Source organism: Alligator mississippiensis, chromosome 3, assembly GCF_030867095.1.
Source record: "Alligator mississippiensis isolate rAllMis1 chromosome 3, rAllMis1, whole genome shotgun sequence".
Taxonomy (NCBI): Eukaryota; Metazoa; Chordata; order Crocodylia; family Alligatoridae; genus Alligator; species Alligator mississippiensis.
The window spans coordinates 53,916,281-53,940,280 of record NC_081826.1 but is presented as its reverse complement, the minus strand read 5'-3'; the positions used below and the strand labels follow the sequence as shown (position 1 = coordinate 53,940,280).

At 45.4% G+C, this 24,000-nt stretch overlaps 1 long non-coding RNA gene across 2 annotated transcripts in view; it reads left to right on the top strand.

Moving 5' to 3' along the window:
• LOC106737644 (uncharacterized) overlaps nt 1-358 on the top strand; it is a 64,545-nt gene extending 64,187 nt beyond the window's left edge. For both annotated transcript variants that reach the window (XR_001373349.3, XR_009460697.1), the window contains exon 4: nt 11-358. This is a non-coding gene — a long non-coding RNA (uncharacterized LOC106737644). The remainder of the gene's footprint in view (nt 1-10) is intronic.
• The last annotated feature ends 23,642 nt before the right edge of the window (nt 359-24,000 follow it).

Sequence of the window (24,000 nt, the reverse complement as noted above, 5' to 3'; positions counted from 1 at the left end):
TTACTTACAGCACTGGATCCTCGTACTTATGGCATCATGGTGGCGCACAGACGTACATACATGACCCAGTCATTCTGCTTCCTGATGTGCTCCAGCATGCAAGTTTCTTGTATTCTTTGGATTCTTAGTGCATGTTAAGCTTTTATATATATTTAGTCCTTAAAAATGGCTGATAAAAGAGAAAGAAGCCCTTCTGAATTCCATAACCCTGATGAAGGTGTTGGTTCCTTTATGCGATTAGTTACTGCATTGCTCTGTTTAATCTATTTATATACAGTACACTTTAGAAAGCTTTGTACTGTACAGTGTATATCATTTATAGTTGATTAAATAGTTGATTTAAATATGGTGTTTATGGTCATTTCTATAAATAGTTGGGCATCAGGCCCTTGGTCAGGAACATCATATTCAACTTACATCATTTCGACTTACAGCACCTTTTCCAAGAACGTAACCTGCTGTAAGTGCAAGTACTATCTGTACAATTTTGCTGCACATTTATGCCTCCCAGGCCTCCTGTGGGATTATGTGCTCAGTCATGCTAACATAGCCAAGACCATGAGTACAACATTCAGATCAACAGTAGCTTGCTAAATGAACAAACAAGATATATTTACAATGCTGAGAAAATATTTTGTTAGAAACCTACCTCATTTAATCCCTTGTCACCTTCACTGTCTTCAAACCCAACTTGGAATCCATTTAAGTATATACCTGCTATGGGTTGGGCTAGACCAATGAAAATGCCCTTCAGAAAATCCCAGCTCTTAGCCTTCACTTTTTTTTTTGACTACAGAAAAATAATAGAACAATTCTTCTGTTGCATAGAACTCAGAAAAACCACAATAGGTTAGGATGTTTTTTAACATTATGAATTCCTACTTGAAATCTCTGAGTTTATCTTGTGAACCATGTTCCCACATTTAACGGTGCTAACATTTCATGACTAACCACAGCACCCTAGTTGAAAATCAGTGAGCTAGACAGTATGTTTTTTAAAAATGATTTGCCTATTTTGAAAGCTCTAGAAAACCTTGTAACCACTTCCACAATATGGCTATTAGTCTGCATGGAGCTTTTAAGGGGCTGCAGAGGTCTATGGAAAAGCTCCATAGCACAGAAGTATACCAGAGTCACCCTGACTTTTCAGTGCTCCCCCCACACCTTTGCACACAGTTTATGCTGGGAACAGAATGCAGAAAATCATCGGTGGGAGGAGGTGTGTCCAGATTGTATACTCTGAGGATTCCTGATGGTAGTACATCAAGAAACAAATATAGCATGGCTGCCAGATGCTGTCCTTTCACAGCATCTGATAAAGTGACCTCAAGCTCATGAAAGCTCATGCTGTACATCTCCTACTTAATCTATAAAGTGCAAATCTACCCTGCCTTCTGACAAATTAGTTGTCATTTTATTTGGCCTCCACAACAACCCAGCATCTGGGCTTACACCACTTCAACCCTCTTCCTTAACTGTGCCCTGTGGGCAAGATCTCTCAGGATGCAAATTGTAGAATCCTGAATTCTACCCTACCTACCCACACACCCTACCTTAGAGAACAAAATCACATGCACAATTATGCATGGGCTCCAACTGAAGTAAACAGGAGTCTTGACCCGACTCCCAGCATCCTGAACTATATATAGGTAGAGGAAGTGAATGCATTGATAGAACCTTGTACTCTTAGGTCTTAACTGAAAACTTTGAATATGCCTATACAATATAATATAATTTATTGTTCTGTTCTCCATTCTGGTCCGTTAGATCTATAAGGAACGTTAAATAACTTTAGCCATTAGGCAGCATTGACTTCCCTGAAGCATGTTGCATAATCAATGCAGGTGGCATATCTGTCTGTGCACCTTCTTCATTAAAGATCTCACAAAGTAGAGGTGTGGTGCGAGGGACTGGCTTTTAGGACACTCCTTTACAGGGTTTTTGAATACCCACAACCATACCTATGTAATGTATATAAAGCCAACAGGAGAGAGTGAAATATTCCAGACTCTGGTGTCATTTCATGAGTGTGCTAATAATACTCAGCTCTACATCTTCTTTTAATCAAATCAGCATCTACAGCTTCACCTCTTTCCTAGTGCTTGGCTTTGACAGGGATGAGTGAACACCAACTCTCACAAAAATAGAAGTGATACTTGCCCACATGGGGCACTATGCTGAGTAATGAAACAAGCTGTTTTCTGAGCTATTTATTTGGGATGTATTCCTACCTTTTGCTGAAATGGTTGTAGGGCAGATGTCACATTAAATTAAGCCATGCTTGAATTCTTGGGTAACAGTAATAAACCATGTTTGTTTGTTTTTTAAGTACTGCTGATGAGAGGATTATGGCCAGTCTTATTTTATACTGACCTTGTAATGGTCATCCATGCCTTTATCACCTACATATGGAGATAGTGTAATGCACTCTGCTTAGTGAAGCTGTACTTGAAAATTGTGGTGCAGCCTACAGCTGTTTGCTTCATGAGGACTGGCTAGGAAATTATGACCAGGGATCCTGGTTTCTCCGTTTAAAAACCACAAGCTTCCCGATAATGCAAATTCTCCAAATTAAATCCCCCAAATCTGTGTTTTTCTGTAATTAAGTGAAACACCATTATATACATAGGTATCAATAGAACACAATTTTTTGTTGATATATTTATAAATTTTAAAGCAATTTGGATGCCTACCAGTGCCTCAGTCACTATAATTAAATACATTCTAAACACCTATTAATGTTGGCATTTGATTTTGAGTTTATCATGGAAAATCAGAGATCCCCCTGCCCCCCTCGCACACCAGGATGCTAGTTCAGCTGCAGTTGTCCTCCCCACTGCTTTGTGGTGCTGAACAGCCCTGAAATGCTGGTGCCCTGACCATGCCATTACTTCTCACTCCCAACCCACAGCCCTGCTGGAGCCCCTTCCCCCTTACCCATACTCCCTTCCCTCTAGCCCTGCTGGAGGGGCCCCAGCTGCTAGGGCATGGGGCCAGGGACCCAGATCCATACCCCATTGACCCCTGCAGCAATGCTGGAGCCCCAGCTGCTGCATGTGAAAAGCAGCAGATGCTGCAGTGGAGTGAAGTGGAGCTCCCACTCCCCCACAGGTGGCACAGCTGAAGCAGAGCCCATGGCCAGGACAGGTGCAAGCTGCTTGTTGTGGGCTCGAGCAGGGGGATGACCCTCCTCCACAGCACACACTCCTGGGGTGGGGCATGGGGGGGCATCTGGCCCCCAAATTTGTGTGCAGAGTGGGCAGTGGGCTGCAGGCTCGGGGCTCCTAACCCTGCTGCCTTTCCCCCAGGGCCTCCACAGCCCAGAGGGTGGGACCCGGCGTGGCAGGGCAGAGTGGGGCCAGACAGGAAAGCTTAGTGCTGTTGCCGCCGAGAGCCCCGCACAGCTATGGCAAGGTGCCCTCTACACTGCCTTCCCCACTGCTGCCGGGAGGGCAGGGGACCCCTTTCATGGCAGCACCGAACTTCCCTGCCTGGCCCAGCTCTGCCCTGTCATGCCAGATGTACCCACTGTGTTGCAGAGGTAGGCATCCCATCCCCACTCCTCCATGGGGACAGTAGCAGGGTGGGCAGCCCACCCCCGCTCCCCCACACACAGATCTGGGAAGCATATGCCCTCCCTGCCCTCAGGAGTGCATGCAGCAGCAGGGAGCCAGCCCTCCAATGCCCCTCAGATGAGCCACCCATGGCCCTGTCCTGCTCCCTGCAGTTGCACATGACCCCAAGCTCCATGCACCGCCCAGCTGGGCAGCAACAGCCCCATCCCCAGTCCTGTCCAACTCCTCCCTCCCTATGGGGGCCTCAGTCCCATCCCCCACCCACGTATCTGCAGGAGCTGCTCTCCAGGCTGCCATGCCAATGTGTGAGCATGCGTGTGCACATGGCACCTCTTACCTGACTGCCCTCCTTCCATTCCCCACAGCCCCTTGCAGGCTGGAACTCTGCTAGCCTGCAAGGGGAAACCCTTCATTTCCCTGGTTTTTCTCTTTTAAAAAAGGAGAAAATCTGGGTTTTTCCTCCTTAAAACTGAGAAAATGCACATTTTACCATGGCAAACAGACAACCTGGATCCCTGGTTATGACTACAGACTGTGACTGTTTGAATCTCTTTATTGGCTGCTTTTTGTTCCCAAGCTGGGAAGAGAACAACTCAACATGTAGGTGCCCTGTGCCCTGAGATTGCAAACTATAACTCATTGCATCAGTGTGAAGCAGACAAAGCCTATTAGTGGCAACAGCCCCTTATCAGGAATGATTTGGGCTTAATATTTGTTGCTGTAGTATCCTGGAATTTCAAGGCTAAAGTTTAGCATTGAAACAATAAATCTGAATCTCTTCCCATCTTTGCAAGTGCAAATCAGGAGTAATTCAATAGAGAACCCTGGTCTCAGGTTTTAAAGGTTTTTGGATAAGATACTTTGCACAGAGCCTTTACAAGCTGTGCAAGGTGAAATTCCTAACTAATGTTGCTATAAATAAAGGTGACTTTTCCTGTACCCCAAAACATTCATCTATTTTTGGCTATTTGTCATTATAAACTGCCCTGTTCTATATTTTTATTCAAAAAAAGAAAATCCTTTAACTTCAGTTTCTCCTTTCCACAACTACAGTTTCTCCTTCTGAAAGAGAGATTTAATTTTAACATGTATTATTTTCCTTAAGACATTGCTGTCCTATGAAGAAATCCTGTACTCAGATGTAAGTGTACAACAGAGCGCACCCCTCCGCCCCTGCCATTTACAGAGTGGGGAGATGTCCAAGGCAGGTGTTTCTTTTCCTCTTGGGGATATTTGATGCTTTCTGATAGCAATCTGTTAAAGTTGCTAGAAGAACTAATTTATGCTAAGAGGCTAGCACCAGTCTTATTCTGTTCACCAGTTCCTGTTGGACCAGTCCCTTTCGGGTCAGTAAATGTTAATGTGTTTCAGTAATAATTTGTTCCAATGAAATGCTGCTGTAACTTAACTTTTAAATCAACAGGAAAGAGATCATAACAGTTTCTCTCTGTTGCTCTTCTGACATGACTGTTCTGAGTGATTATTGTAATATATTTGTTTTAAAAAAACAGAAATTTTAAACACTGCAACAGCTTCCTCATCTTATCAGACCATTATTATTTTATTATGTCCCAACAGCAATGTATATGTTCCCATTCTGCAATTATTTTACCCACTTTTGTGTTCTTGTATCTAAGGAGAAATGAAAATGTAAAATTTATGTGGAAGAAACTTTCCCATCACCACTATCACTACCAAGCCCCGTATTTTATAGTTCTTTATTAATAAGCATATACAGCTTCATTACCGGTTAGAATAGGCATATATCCTCCAGACTTCACAGAAGTGAAGTCACTTTACCAGTTGACTTCAATTGATCTATGCTGAAAATGTTTGCATATTTTCTATATTGTAAGACCCTCTTCATCCAACTCTTCTCCGTTCTCGCTTTCCTTGGTCTGTATTGGAAAACTTTTAGGCCAGATCTTTAAAAGGTGATGTAGTAACGTATTTTATATCACTGAACATTAGCTAATCTTGTATATCTAAAACATCACTTCAACCTGATGTAGGGCAGGAAATGTTATCAACATCCCATCCTGCTTTGCCTCTGCTCATTGGAAGGAGACAGCTCTAACTTCAAATAGGATTCCTGATAAGCTTTGCCAAAAGGAGTAGACAAGCAGAAGTAACAAATCAATAGTTATCATATGCAAAAATCCTTGCATCTTGCAAAAAGTATTGTTTCTTGAACCCACTGTATAGTCAGGAGAGATTTAGACAAGCTCTGGAGCACAAAAGTATCTTCTTGAGGTGTAAGCATAAAGCTTTTTGGAAAGTGAGGTTGAAGATGTAACATGCCCCTAGCCCTTTCTATTCTTTTGTTTCCTGTGGCTCTTCTGTGTTAACTCATGATTTCACAAGGATAGTAGTCATCTGTCCCAAGTGGATTAAGGCACACCAGGAAACTGTCAAGGTTTATGGCAATATAAATATGGGTATATTTGGCTTTCTTACAGCAGTTTGAGCAAATGTAGGCCTTGAGTTCAAAAAGTAATTGGTAATTTTAGGGGCCTTGATTTTAAGGGGCTAATCTAGGATATTTTAGAGGCCCAATTTCCAGAAAGTGCTCTAATTTCTCTGCTCCTTCATTCAAGAATCAGAGCTCTTTAATATGCTTCCTATCTGGGAAATTCCCCCCACCCCCCCCCCCCCCCAAAAAAAAAAAAAAAATATATATCAGGAAGCCAGAAACTTCTCAGAATATTCCCAGCCAGTGATTTCTTAGAATACTAACCACAAATCACCAACAAAATCTTTTCTTGGTAGGAACAGTTATGTTTCAGAAGATAGTTGAAAAGAAATGAACTTCAAAAGAATTACAGAAATTAAAAGGAAATAATGTGTGTAAAAAAAACAAGACAAAAAAAAAAAAACCAAAAACAAACAGAAACCCCCAAACATAAAACAAAAAAATTTCATCTCCAAGAGAGAAAGAAAAAAGAATGAACTCTAAAAAATCTGCACATGACAGAACTGCCCAGCTTTGATAGTGAAGGTGTAAAAACAATGAAATAATAAAAATACACACCACCACAAACACACACCCAAGACTGAGGTCAGATATAGTAACAAATTTATTTTTTCCATGATTACAATAGTGCTAGAGAAATGACTGGGAAAAAAAAAAGGTTCCTTAGGTACCAGATTTTTAATTAGTGAAGAAAAAAAAAAAAAAAAGATGATATTGCCAGGTTGGTTTTGCTCTAGAAAGAACAGTGGAAAGAAGAGAGAAGAAAACTAAGTGTTCTCAGTAGATAAACTAATTTAAGGCAACATAAGAGATGAGTGAGACTAAGGGAACATTTGTAAAGAGAAATTCAGGACACACCAACAGAACTGCCCCCCCAAAAGAATTTGCCAGCTCAAGCCACACAGAATAGTGTCTGACATGAGGAAAGGCTAAACAGAAATCCATAGCAGATCATGTGAATGCAATGGAAAGGTTCAAAAAAAATATGGATATGTGTGAAGGAAATGGGGTTTAACCAAGAATTTAGGACATTTATACACATACCTTTTAGTGCTGTGATGCGCTGGAGATCTAGCACATTGGAGCAGACTCAATTAATTGAGTCTCACACGTGAGCTGAAGCACACAGCGCTGTGTTGTATACATTTATAGAAACAGCAAAATGCATATCAGCGCGCAGAAAATGGCAGCAGTGCACTTTTGATCTGACAATATACAATGGATACAAAGAGACCACGAAAAACTTTCTACAGCATTCATCCTACATAAAAAGAAGAAAGGGAACAAATTACTCCAAGAACAAGCTCCCCAGCCACAAAACAACCATCAGAAGAACAACACCCACACCTTACAACATTCCAACCTCAGACTTGATGAAACTGAAAGCAGCAACCAACCCACAAATATTATCACTCTCTCCACACACACTTACAAAAAAAAAAAAATAAAAAAATCTGTCCTTTCTAAAGACCTACATTTCTGTCCAGAAAAATACCCTAATAAAATACTTCAATGTGGAGAACTAGAATTCTTCCAACGCCTGCGCCTCAAAGAATATTTCCATGACTAAACTGAACCCAGTCCCAACAACAGCTCATCCTCTGACAACATTCAGGAAAAGATCAATGCCAAAAAGCCCAAAAAAACATCAGACTGGACACCTCACAGTGGATGAAACCCCAACCTTGACCACTACATTGACCGCTTCAGGGAAAGAATGAACAAAGAAATACTCAGCAACATGCGCCACCACAACAACCTCTCTCTACCAGAGAAAAAGGCCATAGAATCTCTAAGATGTAACCACCAAATAGTAATAAAACCAGCAGATAAAGGAGGAGCCATAGTCATCCTAAACTGTGAGGATTACATAAAGGAAGCTAACAGACAGCTCTGACACCACCTACTATAAAGTAGTACAAGAAGATCCTACTCCCTTTTTGTTTTCACCAAAAACACACTCAACAATATCAAATCATTTCCATCAAGATTACTAGAAGAGCTACAGACCTTGATCCCTCCCACTACCTAACCTGGGGACTATTTACATGCTCCCTAAAATCCACAAACAAGGGAACCCTGGCAGACCTATCACAACCATGGGACCCTAACTGAGGAAATATCAGGTTTCATTGAGTCCATCCTAAAACCGCTCGTCACCCACAGAGCAAGTTTTGTACAAGACACTACAGACTTTCTACGGAAACTTAAAAATGTAGACCACTTTCCCCAGCAACACACTTCTAGCCACCATGGACGTTACCAGCCTATACACCAACATCCCACACCAGGATGGCATCCAAGCCTGCCTTACATATCTACAGGAACAAGATTACAACTCAGAATACAGACCCAAAGATATCACTGAGCTTATACACTTCATCCTCACGCACAACAATTTCACTTCTAATAATCAACACTTCCTCCAGATGATGGGAACAGCTATGGGCACCAAAATGGCCCCACAGTATGCCAACCTTTATGAACCACCTGCAAGAAGACTTCCTCAAGAACTGCACCATCAAACCCTTGCTGTACTTACGATACATCGATGACATCTTCATCATTTGGAGTGAGAACCTACAATCTCCGATTGAGTTCCATCGGAAATTCAACAATCACCTTCCCTCCATCCAACTTCCTCTAGAATACTCCAGCACCAGCATCTCCTTTTTAGACATGATGATCAGTATCCAGAACAATAAGATACAGACCATGTTATACAAGAAACCCACAGACCAACATACATATCTGCACAGAACCAGCAATCACCCCAAACACCAGAAGAGCTGTGATATACAGCCAAGCCCTCAGATACCACTGCATTTGTACTGAAGAGAACACCTGGGATTGCCACCTCACCAATCTTAAGAAGGCTTTCACTCAACAAGGACACTCCTCCAGAGAGATAGATCGCACATTTGAAAGAGCCACCTGGATACCACGTGAAGAACTGCTGCAGTACAGAAGAAAAACACCCTCAAATCGCACACCGCTGGTTATGACCCATCACCCATCCCTTGAACCTGTACGGAAAATCCTCAAAAAAATTGCAACCCATACTAGAAAGAGACCCTGTTCTTCAAAAGATCTTCCCAGAGCTTTCAAACAAGCATCGAACTTTGCTAACCTCATCACCAGAAGCAAGCTTCCTCAAGCCCAGAACACACCAAAAAGATCCAGACCATGCCAGGACAAGAAATGCAAAGCCTGCTAACACATCTCCACCACCCCCACTATTACTACACCCCACAACAGAGCCATCAGCATCCCAGGATCTTACAGCTGCACCTCCAGAAATGTAATATACCTCATCCAATGCACCAAATGCCCTGATGGAAGATATGTAGGAGAGACCAGACAACAGCTACGCACCAGAATGAACACACACCGGAAATCCATCAAAGACAGAAACACCCAATTACCGGTGGGGGCACATTTCTCACAGGAGGGCCACTCTCTCTCCAATCTCTCAATCCTGATCCTCAAGGGAAACTTACACAACACTTCCCAGAGATGAGCCTATGAACTCCATTTCATCAACCTCCTGGATACTAGAGATCATGGACTAAATATAGACATTGGATTTTTGACACATTATAATCTGCCTGGCAACTGACTCCCCAGCCCAGCCCCTGGCTTGTTTACTTTTCATTCCATCCAGGAAGAGCACACACCAACTGCTGAAACTTCCTCAGCCTGATGAAGGGTTTTTGAACCCAAAAGCTTGCTTAATAACCATTCTCCAACTATTTGGGTTGGTCTAGTAAAAGAGATCAAACTCACCCAAGGAACCTTGTCTGCCTTTTGAACTAAGACACCTTCAGTGTGTTTTAGTTTAAAAGTGATTATTGCCATTTTCTGCATGTTGATGCACATTTCTTCATTTATACAAGTGTATGTGCCGCAGTGCCAGGCACTTTTCAAAGTGCCCTGTACTGCGGTGCATGCACGTGTAGAAATGCCTTCAAAGACTAAGGACAGAACTTACATATAAAACTGGTTCAAGTGATTAGAAGCTGGGTTAAACCCATAACAGAACAGGAAGTCAGTTCATATAATCCAGTTTCAAGATGTCTAAAACTGGTTTAAGAGTTGGTGAGACCCCAGTTGGAGCACTGTGTCCAGTTCTGGGCACCTGTGGCAAGGTGGGACTCCAACTTGCCACAGTGCTAGTTACCCCACTTGCTCCAAGGCCAGACGGGATCCCAGGCCCCCAGCTCTGGGCATCCTTCACAGTGGGCCCCTGGCCCTTTTGACCTCTCTGGTCCCAACCCCAGCATTGACCAGTTAAGGGGAAAACCTCTACCTCTGGCCTCACTAGTCCCATACACTCTCCAGGTCCACCTTCCTGGATGTGGGAGCTGGGGGGACACTCACTCCCCCCCTGAAGGAGCAGGTCATGGTGCTACCTTGAGATCTTACATTCAACCCACACTCAGCCTCCCAGCAGTGGAGGACTTACCAGGGTCAGAACACACCTCTCACTCCAGGGCTGAGCCCCCTTCACTCAGCCTCTAGCCCAAACCTTGGCCTCAAGCATCCAAAGGCTTACCTGGGCCTACTCCCCTCACTTGGGGCTCCAGACCTCCACCCCCTCACTTGGGCCATGAGGCTTCGCTCCATGGTGGGCTCAGGTTCCACAGCCATACCTGGCCCCCAGCTACCTCCAGTTGGAAGTAAAACCCACCCAAAGGTGAGGGCTAGGGGTTAAAGCACCTCTACCCACTTTTCACCAGGCCGATAACTGGCCTGGCATTTCTTGGGAGCTCCCACACCACTGAGCCCCACCAGGCCACCCACTCCCAGCAAGGTGCAGTTTTAGGTCATGCACAGGACCAGAAACCTCCTAACCATCCCCTACAGCTCCTCCCTTACCTCCAGACTGATCACTTCAGCTTTATAGCCAAGCAGCATTACCACCTAGCCAACCAGCAGAGAACTGAGCTGTTTATATAGGCAGCCAGGGATCTCAAATGGCTGCCTCAATCAAGCACCTGCTGGCTGCTTGGCTCTAGTTTTAAAGTGGCAGGCACCCACAGTGCCCTGCCACACATCTTCCCCCCTTAAATGGTACCAGGGGAAGGTATCCCCTGCTGCTTCTCCCATGCAGGCTCCTCTTGGAGCCTGTGAGAGCCCTCAAGTGACGAGCACCCCCAAAGGTGCTTCGCCACACACCTTCCCCCTTAGAATGAGATCTGGGAGAGGCTCCACTTGGCTACATTCCCTGCTGGGCTCTGCCCCAGCCTATGGCAGCCCCTGCCACATGGCGAGCACCCCAAAGGTGCTCCACCACAGTGCCACACTTCAAAAAAGACATGGAGACTCTTGAAAGGGTTCAGAGAAGGGCCACAAGAATGATTAAGGGCCTGGGGGACAAACCTTAGGAGGAAAGACTGAGGGATCTGAGACTGTTCAGCCTGGGGAAGAGAAGACTAAGGGGGCACTTGGTGTCTGTCTGTAAATATGTAAGGCATAAATATTGGGAGCTGGGAGAAAAGCTGTTCACTAGGGTGCCCCAGGGGAAGACAAGAAGCAATGGCCATAAACTGATAGAGGATGGTTTCAGGTTGGATGTAAGGAAGAACTTATTCACAGTGAGGGTGACTAGAATCTGGAATAGACTTCCCAAGGAAGTGGTGCAGTCCCCAACACTGGAAGTTTTCAAGAGGGGACTAGACAATCACCTTGCTGGGATCATTTGATCTCAGCAGTATTCCTGCCCAGAGCAGTGGGGTTGCACTTAATGATCTTTTGAGGTCCCTTCCAGCCCCAAATTTCTATGATTGTATGAATATAGTATCAGATTTAACTGATTATGGTCAAACCAGTTTATGGAGCTTCTGTCCCAGACCCCGTCCTGGTTCAAGTTAAATCATAGTCCCGCAGCATCCCAGGATGTTTTGCAGCCTGGGCTGGTCTGTGCTGCCTGCTCCAGCAGAGGAGGGTTGGCTCCATCCCTCTGCTCTCTAGCTGGAGCAGTGACAGCTGGCTGACAAGGAGGTTGGGGTGGAAAACCCAGCTGGGGACACAGCCTGGACTGCCTATTGGGGGCAGAGCAGCCCCTGACAGACTTTTCCACTGCTAGAATGGAGGGGGCAGGGCATGGGCCAGCAAGTTCAGGTGGAGGGCAGGGAGTGGGGTTTAAACCCCTTCCATAGCCCACAGGACCCAAGCCTGGGTCTGTGGGGGGGACTGCCATATTTTTGCCCTGCTACCCTGCTCCCCACTAAAGCAGGGTTTTCTCCCTTTCTCTCCACTTAAGCGGAGAGCAGGGGGCATACGCACGCCTCGGCCAGGGCCAGCAGGGTGAGGTGGGAAAGTGGGGTTTAATCCCCTCCCCTCTCCCACTGGCATGGGACCCCAGCCAGGGTCTGTCTGACATGGGTGCAGCAGCCCCTCCCAGGCTTTCCTGCCCCCTGCTCACCACTTGAGTGGTGGGGGACATGGCCAGACAGTGGACCTAGGTAGGCAGCCTGAGGCTAAGGGTGGGAGAGGGAGGGATATTTAATCTTCCCACTTTCCTCCCGTCTCCCACTGGGCAGACCCTGGTCGGTGTCCCGTGCTAGTGGGAGAGGGGATTAACCCCCTCTCTCTCCCCAACTTCACCTCAGTATGCCAGCTGAGGGCTGGCCACGACCCCCGCTGTTTGAGTGGGGAGTGAGGGGAAAAGGCTGGCAGGGGCTGCTTCCCCCATCCCCCTCCAGGTACACCCTATCTGGGGTCCATGCAGGCCAGGGTCCGGGCCTAAACCCCTCCCCAGTCATACTCAGCAGCCTGCCAGGGCCTGGCCAGGTTCCCCACCCCAGCTCAGTTTCCCTCCAGCCTTCCAGCTACTACTGAAGGGAAGGGAGGGTTCACTCTAGCACCCCTAGCTTCTAGCCTAAGCCACTGCAGGCACATGGCTGCATTTCCAGAATCAAAAATGAATGTCTTTTCACTTACTTCTCGGTTCAATCTACACAGGTTAGACTAATCTGCAAAGAATCAGTTGAATCAGTTGAGGCTCGGGCTTTTTGAATGTGTGTACTTAGCCAAACAGACAGAATAGCAGTCTCAGTGAAAAGTTTTCAGTAAAAGCCTTGCAGAGGGATCTTGAGGGGGCAAATTGTGTGAAAGGAAAACCAAAAATTGCTAAGCTCCAAAACAGGAAAGACAAGGAAGTATGATTGGGCAACAGTTGCTTGGATGCAGGGAGTCAGTGGATGATTTTTTTTTTTTTTTGAGAACAGGAAAACTCACAGCTTGATTGAGTAAGGAAGATAAGAAGACAGCAAAAAATACACGTCTGTGTAATTAAAAGGTTTTTCTGAAGCACAAGAGTCTGAAAGAAGGAAAAGGTGGATTAAGGATGTATATTTTATGTGGAAAAGAAAAATGGTCAAAAGCCCGGGGGCCAAATTAAAACCTGAATTGAGACTGCCACATGGATTGAGGAGCAGTTGGGGGTCCTATCAACTGCTGTGACAGCTGGAAATAGATAAAGCATGGGAACCTCCTTTTGGCATCCTCATCAGGATCACCTGATAGGTGTAGAGGTAGATACACTGACTCTGCACCTGCTGGGGACATTCTATGATTAAGAGAATTCCTGAGGGTGCTGTAGCTGTTTTATAGTTACTTTGCTCAGAATCAGACAGCTTTGATGAACTGGGACTTGGGAAAGCTGAGAAAAAGCAAAGAAAGTAAGCAGATGGAAAAAGCCTTGGGGACATAGCATGTGAGACATGAGGGGTGAAAATAAGTTTAAAAGGATGCAAAACCATCTTCTGAATAGGGGGTAAAGAAGGAAGGTATTAAAACAGTGAAACAAGAGGTAAAGGTTGCAATGATTAGAACACTGTGAGTACAAGGTTGATATTAGTATGGTGCTTAGCAGAAAACAAGAGCTGAGATGCAACATGTAAAGATGGATTTTGAAGGGTTAGAAGTTAGGGAGAAGTCTGGACTTTCTCCAGCTCCATTCAGCTATATAAAGGTAAAATGAGATGAAAAGCAGAAACCAGTCTGTGCAGAGGAGTGTGATGCAAGCCAGAATCTGAAACAAAAAGACTGAAGACAAAGAATTGGAGAGGGAACAGCCAGAAGAATCAGCATGGACCTTAGACGAAGAGCACTGCACTATAGATGCATATAATGTACAATAAATGGCTTGGCAACACAGCTAGCAGTGTTATTTCATATGAAAATTAAATTCTACATATGATATTGCCTAAAAGGCCTTAGAAAAATGTGTTTTCAGTCAGTGTACAAAATCATTCTATGCAGAAAAATCTGTCAACGCAGTTTCCCAGTCTTGAGGTCATGGCCATAGCACAGAACATAAATTGGGTGCTTCATGGGTATGGTCATAATTAGCTAAAATAAAGCGTGTTTCATCTGAATCTACAAAAAAAACCCTATATTTTTTCCTCTCCACACCACTATTCTATTGTAGAATTTACCTTGACCCAGGCAGCTATCTTTGTTGAATTACTAAGCCCTAACCCACATTACTGACCCACATTTGAATAATTTCTTTATAGTCATGTCCACACTGGCACTGCATTAGGTGCTAGGATTTCTTTGACATAGATCAGTGGTATTCAACCTGGATGGGCAATGCCCAATCCATCCGTGGGCCAGATCTGAATGTTGATCTTGATGCAGAACATGGGGTAGGCATGACAGGGCCCCATCCAGGGTGGAGGGCAGCTAGGCCCCATTCCAGGCATGTGTGGGGGTTGGAGGGGGTGGCACATGACCCAGCCCTGATCTGGCCATGTAAAGAGAAGCGGGCATGGCATGGTGTGGCGTGGTCTGGCTCCAACACACTGGCTAAGTGCAGACAGTCAAAAAAACCCAAGCCTGAATCAATTCAATCTTTGCAGGTTAGTCTAACCTGTGTAGACTGAACTGGCAAGCAAGTGAACAGACATTCATTTTTTATTCTGGAAATGCAGCCACATGCCTGCAGTGGCTCAGGCTAGAAGCCGAGGGGTGCTAGAGTGAACCCTCCCTTCCCTTCCCTGGTGGTTGGAAGGCTGGAGGGAAGCTGAGCTGAGGGAGGGGGTGTGGCCTGGCCCTGGCAGGTGGCTGTGTCTGGGGAGTGGTTTAAACCCCCACCTTGGCCTTGCCAGGCTTTTTGTTGGGGGAAGGAGCATAGTCATATTTTCATAGTTTTGTAGTCGGTAGGATCGGAAGGGACCTAAGCAGATCATCAAGTCTGTCCACCTGCCATGGGCAGGAAAGGATGCTGGAGTCAAATGACCCAGCTAGGTGGCTGTCTAGTCTCCTTTTGAAGACCCCCAGGATAGGGACGTGCACCACTTCCCTTGGAAGTTGGTTTCAGCTCCTAGCCGCCCTGACTGTGAAGAAATGCCTCCTGATATCTAGTCAGACCCTGGCCCCCTGCCAGACATCAGCGCAGCATAGCTCCCTAAAGTGAAGGGGTCAGGGAGAGGGTTTATTTCCCCCTTCCTCTCCTCCACCACCAGCATGAGACTCCAGCTGGAGTCTGCCTGGCTGAGGCACAGCAGCCTCTGTCAGGGTCCCTCCCCCCTCACCGCTCCAGGGGCGAGGGTGTGGTCTGACACTGGCCAGCATGGCCCCTGTGGCAAAGGGGGGAGGGAGGGGGTTTATTCTGTCCCCTCTCCCACTGAGGTACTGCAGCTGAGGTCTGCCAGCCCTGTCCACTGCCTCGGCTGCTCACCTCTGGTGAGGGAGATCCCAGCTGGGGTCCCCAAGGTGGAGAGAGGAAGGAAGGAGGAATAAACCCCCTCCCTGCCCCCTTTGCCTCAGGGAGCTGTGCCGGCCAGTGTCTGGCCATGCCCCTGCCCCTGCCCCTGCTCTGGCTAGAGAACAGAGGGGTGGGGCCCGCCCTGCCCTCTGAAGCAGACAGCATAACGCATCGCAGGGCTACAAAGCATCCTGGGATGCTGGGAGACTGTGATTTAACTTAAACCAGGAAGGGGTTTAAGTTAAATCATAGTCTGGGACAGAAGTTCAATAAACCAGTTTGACCTCAATCAGTTAAGTCTGATTTTACATTCAACCAAGTTTATCTTAAACCAGATTTAGCCATTTTGAAGCAGATTTATGTGCACTGAACTTCTGTTCTGTTACAGGTTAAAATCAGTTTCTGATCATTTAAACCAGTTTGTGTAACTTCTGTTCCTCTACACTGTGTGGCACTTGGGAATTGGAGAGCAGAGAGGGTGGTGGTATGTATTCCCACTGTTTCCCCACCCCCCACCAAATTTTCCGACCCTTGGGGAGCCCTGTGAGCCAGCTGCCATGGCTCCACAAGCAGCCTACAAGCTGGAGGTTGAGCGCCCTTGGCATATACCATGGGTCTTAAACTCTCCACTAGTTGAACAGTGCTAGGATTTGTTTTGAGGGGGGCGTTGGGGGTGTACTGTTGTTTTGTGCAGGAATTCTTAGCCCACTGACAAATTAAATCAAAGTCCTTTGAGCTCTATGTACTCCTCTCTTCTGTCAGTTCCTGCTGGTAGGAGCACATGGATCCAGCAAGGGATCCATTCTTGCTTTTGACTGTTCATGACTGGCTTTAGTCTTAATGCAGTCGGAAGCAGGTATTAGATATGGGTAAAGAGCAATTCAGTTGTCACTTGTAGTTCTGGAAGTTGGGGGCAGCACTTCTTAGTGCAGAAATCATGTAGGAAGAAGTGATGGAGAGAGACAACTACTGTGTAGAATATTCTGGAGGCAGTGAGATGGGTGGTGAGAGAGGGAGCTCCTGGTGAGAGTGAAGAGAGTGGGAATGAAGGTCCCTGGTTGAGGGAGCTAGCTGTGACAGAGGGGAAGTTGGTCCCAGGATACCATTTTTCTTCCATTTCATAAACCCTTTTGTTTTTCTGTCGCTTTACCAAGTGCGCCTGTGGTAAATCATGATTTCTGGCCAAATTAATAACCTGGACATACCCATTCAGCCAGGGGCGACACGTAGGCAATGCATCCCCTACAAAAAGGTGCCGCCAACACTGTTGGCAGCACCTGTGGGTGGTCACCACACACTCCCCCCAACCCCCCACCCCATCACCAACACTGTCGGCGGCATCTGTGGGCGGTCAGTGATCCCTGCTGGCCACCACCACCACTGCTGGCAGTGTATGCAGGTGGTCATCGACCCCTGGTCAGTGCTCACCCCCACCCCGCCCACAGCACCAGCACCGGTGGTGTATGTGGGAGCTCCCACTTACTGCTGCTGCACTCCTGCCACTGCCGCTGCGCTCCTGCCACCGCTGTGGCCCCCCAGCCACCAGGGGCACACATCGTTCATGCATTCAGCAGAATAGGGGACCAGTAGGCTTACATAAACCCAGGGTGTATCTCTGGGAGTAGCACAACACCCTGTAAAGCAGATCATGAAACACCAGCATGTGATGCATGATATCAGAGTGTTCACAAAATCAGATGTTTATCTGTTTGGTTTTATTCCCCCTCTAAATGTTTGAGTGCCTGTAACCAGGGCCATTTTGTAGAACCTGAAATACTCTCTATTTTCCCTAGCTCATGAAGTCATACCTATATTGCAAAAGATAGAAACTTTAATCATGCTTGGAGCAGCTGCAGAGTGGTGGTAGCATGTACACTTGGCCAAATGAAGGCAAGGGGCCTCTGCCTCCAAATCTATTTGTTCAGTGCACTCTCTATTATTGGGGCATGTTATGCACTACATAATATGTGCAAGGATAATTGGAACATTTTCCAGTGCTAGGAGCAGGCTGAGGATGCTGCTGTTTTTCAGGCCTGGTACAGACAACCATGAAGTTCACTTGTTATCATGGGGCCTGGGTCCAAGAGATCAAGGGATACCATATGTACCCTTGATCTCTTGGATCTCTTGGTTGTTTTATGAGGGGAGAGCTTTGGAAAAGTGATTCTTGTACAGGGGAATGGGATGCTGTGAAATAAAACAATACACACATAGATGTGTCTAATTGCTACTGTTTTAAGCAAGTTCAGGTTTTTAAAAGCTTGAAAGAATTTTTTATGTCTTGTTTTCCCCGAGCACTTACATACTGATGTAGGAAACAACCAAATATTTTAATAAAAATAAATCTAACCATTACAGCTGCTACTTCCTAGGATGTGTAGACCTAAGAGTGCAATGAAAAACAACAGTAACTGGGTAATCACATTGATAACAGAATTGCACATTAGTTGTGTACTTTTATTCCCCCCCTTGCAGTTACATGGAGTTAAAGGGCACAGGCTACATCTGTCCATGCACAATTCCCTACCATTAGCTGACACCTCTGCAAGCTATCCAGCAGCTGCAGGCTGACATTGCCACTGGATATTCATCCAGGCTAACAGCATATCTTACTGTTCATCAGAGTAAGCAGTCACTCTAAAATCTGATGATCTAGTCCCTGCTTCCTCACTACCTTGTCTTGTTTGAAGTACTCAGCTAGTCTACCCTTCTAGTTGCTCCTTCTGGGAGCATTGTGGGAAGGTATTGGAGAACCTAAACTCAGTAACACATTTCAGTTGCAAACATCTAAAAAAACCTACACTCCAACTTCTATCCTTAGTCAAGAAAACGGAATTATAAAACCAGAAAAAAGTGTGGGTATGAATGGTAAGGATCTGGGGCTAGAACACATGTGGGAGCTCAAGCTAACTCTGCAATGAAGACAACACCTAGCAGACTCACTGGGGACATTATCCATGGATATCTCAACTTCTGAGAATTAGCTCTAGGTAAAATTAGCAAAAGGACGAGATTATTTTCACAGGAAAGTTATACCAGTACAAGATAAGTGTGAATTTAAAACAATTGTTACACCTGTACAATCTCACTTTCAAATAAAAGTATTTATTTAGGAGTGGTTTTCAGTCTTGTTCATGTGATCTTGGAGGTGTTTAAGAAAAACTGCAAAAAAAATTCTTAATTCAAAATGAGTGTGTCCATAAGGGAAGTTTTACTGCTATAATTATTTCATTTTAACCACACTGATAACATTTTTCCTGCTTTGACAGGCCCTGATATTAAGAATCTATAGTTTACATTATACTTTCCTGCCATTATCAAGGAACCTAAACTCTCACAACTGACCACACCCCAGACATCTCCTCCAAGTAGCTATTGAAGGGATGCAGCTGTTTCAGGTAGGTGCTTCAATAGGCATTGCTGGTACGGTGAATTGCCACAAAGACAATTTAGGCAACCTATTCAATGTCCTCTGAGAAATGTGAATTGGCCATTTCATTTAGTGAAGTGTTAACTCAGATACTTAATGATGCTAATTTAAATGTTACTCATTTCAGCCCTCTAATATAAGAAAGGAAAGAAAGAGAGGATCACAGATCTGCACAGTATACTGTGACTGACTCTCCTTCTACTGTCCTAAGTCAGGGGTGCTCAGCCTCCATCCCAAAGGCCAAATCTAACTCACAGGGCTCCCCCACAGTTCAGAAAACTTGGCAGTGAGGAGCAGAGGAAGCTCTGCATGGTGGAGCCTTATCCCAGCCATTGCAGTGAAGGGGAATCAGGGCTGAGCCACACCCCCCATGCATGTTGAAAACTGGCTAGGCTGCTCCCCCCACCACATCTAGATTGGGGATCCCCCACACCCCACTGTGCATCCAGATCAGGGCTGCCCTGCCCTGCCCCACACATCCAGACTGGGCTGCTTCCCAAACCTATGTCGATCAGGGCTGCTTCACCTCCCACTGGTGGGTGGAGAAGGCGTGCATGATCCAGGGCTACACTGACCAGCATGATATGCCTAACTTCTTCCAGGCTACCAAGCCAACCTATGGACTCCACTCCCTTGGACAAAAACCCCTCTGATCACAGGATGGCTTCCGGCTCCTCAAGGACGATAACACCATCCATCGGCATTGGAAGGAGCATTTCAAACTCCTCTTTAACCAGGAGTCTACTGTATCAGAAGAGACCCTCCGAGTTGTCCTGCAATGCCTTGTGGTGGATTCCCTTGGTGATCCACCAGCCATTGGAGAGCTGAAGTGGGAAATCCAACATGAAAACCAACAAGCCTGTGGACCAGATGGTATACCCGCAGAGGTCTACCATGCTGGCGGCTTCCGGCTCATATCATGACTCCACCAGCTTACCCTCCGCTTTTGGGATGACAAGGCCATCCTGGGGGATCTCAAGAATGCAACCATCATGACCATCTCCAAGAAGGGGGCCAAATTTAACTGTTGGAAATACAGGGGGATTTCCCTCCTGTCCATTGCAGGTAAGATCCTGGCCTGCATCCTCCTGAACTGCCTTTGTCCCGTCGCCAAGGAGATCCTTCCGGAAACCCAGTGTGACTTCCAACCATCCCGGGGCACCGCAGACATGGTTTTTGTTGCCAAGCAGATCCAGGAAAAATGTTGGGAACAAAATCAAGAACTGTTCCTTGTCTTTATTGACCTGACCAATGCATTTGATTCCTTAAATCATGAAGCTCTGTGGACCATCCTCCAATGCCTTGGCTGCCCGCTGAAGTCTGTCACCATGCTGAAGCTCCTGCATGATGATATGACCACCACTGTCCTGAGTGGAAGATCTGAAACTGATGCCTTCCACATCTGGACCGGGGTCAAACAAGGTTGCATGATTACCCCCACCCTGTTCACCATCTACCTGACCATCATCATCCACCTCATCCAAGATGATCGACCGTCTGGCATCAGTATCCAGTATTGACTGGACAGGAAGCTTTTCACTCTTGGACACTTCCATGGAAAAACGCAACTCACCACCAAGGACATCCATGACCTTCAGTTTGCAGACGATTGCTGCATGATGGTTCACTTTGCACAGGATGTGCAAGTGACCTTAGATCTCTTCAACACTTTGCATAAGAGACTTGGCCTGTCCTTGAATGTTGCCAAGATGAAGGTTCTCCACCAACCCTCCCTAGGCCAGTTGAACATCCCTCATGCTATCTACATAGACAGGAAGGCTCTGGAGTACATAGAGCACTTTCCATATCTTGACAGTCACCTCTTTCAATGGGCTACCATCGATGAAGCCCATCACCAGGTCAACTGCACCAGTGCTGCCTTCTTCCAGCTGCAACAATGTGTCTTCAAAAATAGAGAACTTTGGAAACCAATGAAGGTCCTGATTTACAAGGCTGTCATGCTGACCACCCTCCTCTACTGCAATGAAACCTGGACTGTCTACCAATACCACATTAAGACCCTCAAGAGCTTTCACCACTGGTGCTTGTGTTGAATCCTGGGGATCAAATGGAGGGACCACCAAACCAGGCTGAGATCCTCCATGAAGCTGCTTCCACTAGCATTGAAACTTTGCTCTTGAGAAATCAACTCCAATGGATGGGCCACGGCATCCAGATATCCAAGAACTACCTCCCTCACCAGATCCTCTTCTCCCAGCTCTCTGTTGGCCAATGCTCAAAAGGTGATCAAAGGAAATGGTACAAAGACATGCTCAAGGTCACCTTCAAGCATGGAGGCATTGACACCAATGGCTGGTTGGAGCAAGCTGCTGACCATTCAGTGTGGCACCACTTGGTCCACCAAGGCGTGGACCCAACAAGTCGATACCAAGGCAGAACGGTGGTGGTGAATGAAGGAGGAGACCAAACCGGGGCTTTGAATCCCACTCCGCCATGCAACAACACGCCTCCATTGCTGAAGAATGTGTGCATCCAGAATCAGGCTCCTCAGTCACCTAAGGATCCATCATGCCTGGCAGGCATCATCCTTGACTTCAAGGGACCGCCACTACCACTAACAATGACCCAGATCAGGGCCGCTCCATCCCACTCATGCCAGAGGCGGATGGATCAAGATCAGGCTGTGGAACCCACAGCATCCAGAGGGAGGCACTAATCATCCAAACCCCCCATGCGAAAAAGGTGGGCACCACTCTTCTAAATCAGTGGCATTGGGAAGGCATCACCATCATTTGTCAAGGACAACTCTGTATTAGAAAACAGTTTCTAGGTACAGTTATGCTGGCAAACTTTGCTAGTGGATAAACAGCCTATTTCAGTTACCTTAATTAAATAAGCTATTCTGGAGAAAAAGACTTTTTTCTACTATAACTGTGTCTATACTAGGACTCTATGCCAGTATAAAAATGTTGTGAAGAATCATATCCATAATCAGCATTGTTACACCAGAAACTTTGTTACACCAGAAACCAGGACTTGGTTCCAGAAGGAATCAAAACCAGAGTCAATCCAAAGAGGAACCAAAGACAAGAAGCTGAGTGAAACCAAATGCAAATACAAATATTCAGTGTGAGTGGGTGTTGAGTGCCTATGTACAGAGACTCCCTTTGTTTACTCACTTGAGCAGAGCCTGTATTGTGAGCAGAGTTTATGAAAAGTGGAACCTCCTCACAATCTGCACTCATCTATGACTAAAGTTAAAGAGCCAGGCCCTAAACCAGGATCTTAAACACATTCATGGGTTGGGTCCTAAAGGGAAAAACCGAGCATAACAACTAGTGAGTTTATATAATCCCTCATGTATTTTGAGTGATAGAAGCCTTTATTATTCTACAGAAACACTTTTAACTACAGAAACAGACAAAAATGACTTTGTAACTATACGTGAGAGGCAAGGATTTTTTAGGGTGATATCTTTCATTGGACCAACAAAGTCATTGGGATAAAGTTAGACAAGTTTTCAAATGCAAGACATTCTTCCTCAGGTCTCTGATCACAGGAAGCCAGGCACAACATAATGGAAAAACAGTAGAGGGGAGGATTTTTCACTGTGCTGTGTCTGTCTCCCTGTGATCAGAGACCTGAGGAAGAACATCTTGCATTCAAAAACGTGTCTAATTTTATCCCAACAACATAGGTAGTCCAATAAAAGATATCACCCTAAGAAATCCTTGTCTCTCACTTAATTTCTGAACCATCATGGCCACACCATCATTCTTATACTTCGTAACTGTATACATAATATTTCTGATTATTGCAGTATGATTGAAAGAGATCAAATTTAAAAAATTCCTTTTTTTCAATTTGTTTACTTTGTGTATTTCATTACATTTTGGAAATAGTTTTCCTCTTCCACTTCTGTAATCAGATTTTTCCTGTTGCTTGTGTGAGTTTTTCCATGCGGCATAAGCATAGAGAGAAAGAACCTGAGTCCAGAAAAACTTTGATATAAAACCTACAACGACTGGTCAGGGGCCTCAGGCCAGACATACTACCCCAAATTCCTTCGACCATGTTTTAAAAAAAACTGATTTCAAGCTGACAGCATCCTTTTAAAACAAACACAACCAAAAAATAAGGTCTCCATGCAAGCGTACACTATAGTTCTGCTTGTCTGCTGCCTCATACCTTGAACTACAGTATTTACAACTGTGCAGAGTGTGACTACACACTGTGCAAATAAACAAAGATGGGCCCCCAAAACTGTCTTTTGCAACAAACTTTATTGGAATGTAATTGCAGTTGTCTCTGCAACAAGGGAAGATATTTCACTCCCTTTAAAGGTATAATATTCAGAAGGCACACACAGCAAGTAGATATATATTAGCAATCATATAGAGAGACAATTGTGCCTGATCATCAGTCACTACTGAGGGTCTCACACTAAGTCAAGTCTGAGTGAAGCAGGATACCCTGACACTCAAACTTCTATTTGTTCAGACTGGGCTGTGGCATTAGCAAAAACACAATTTAAAGGGTTAAACTTTTCTCCACACATTTTGGTTGCACTGATTCGTTATGGGCCATTTGGCACAGTAAGGGTGCTGGCTGAGACACCACCAATATTTGAAGGTAAAGTCCTTTCTAAATTTAAAGTACTATATAAAAGTAACAACATGTACATCTATGAATCTCATATAAAAAATATTTCTGAGTTCAGCTGGTTTGCAGTAAATGTTTGAAGAAATTTTCAGCAGAGAATCTTGTAACGCTCTTCTGTAACCCAAAGTCGCATTTTTACCACAAAAGGAGCATACTGCAGTCAAAAATCATTTTCATATCC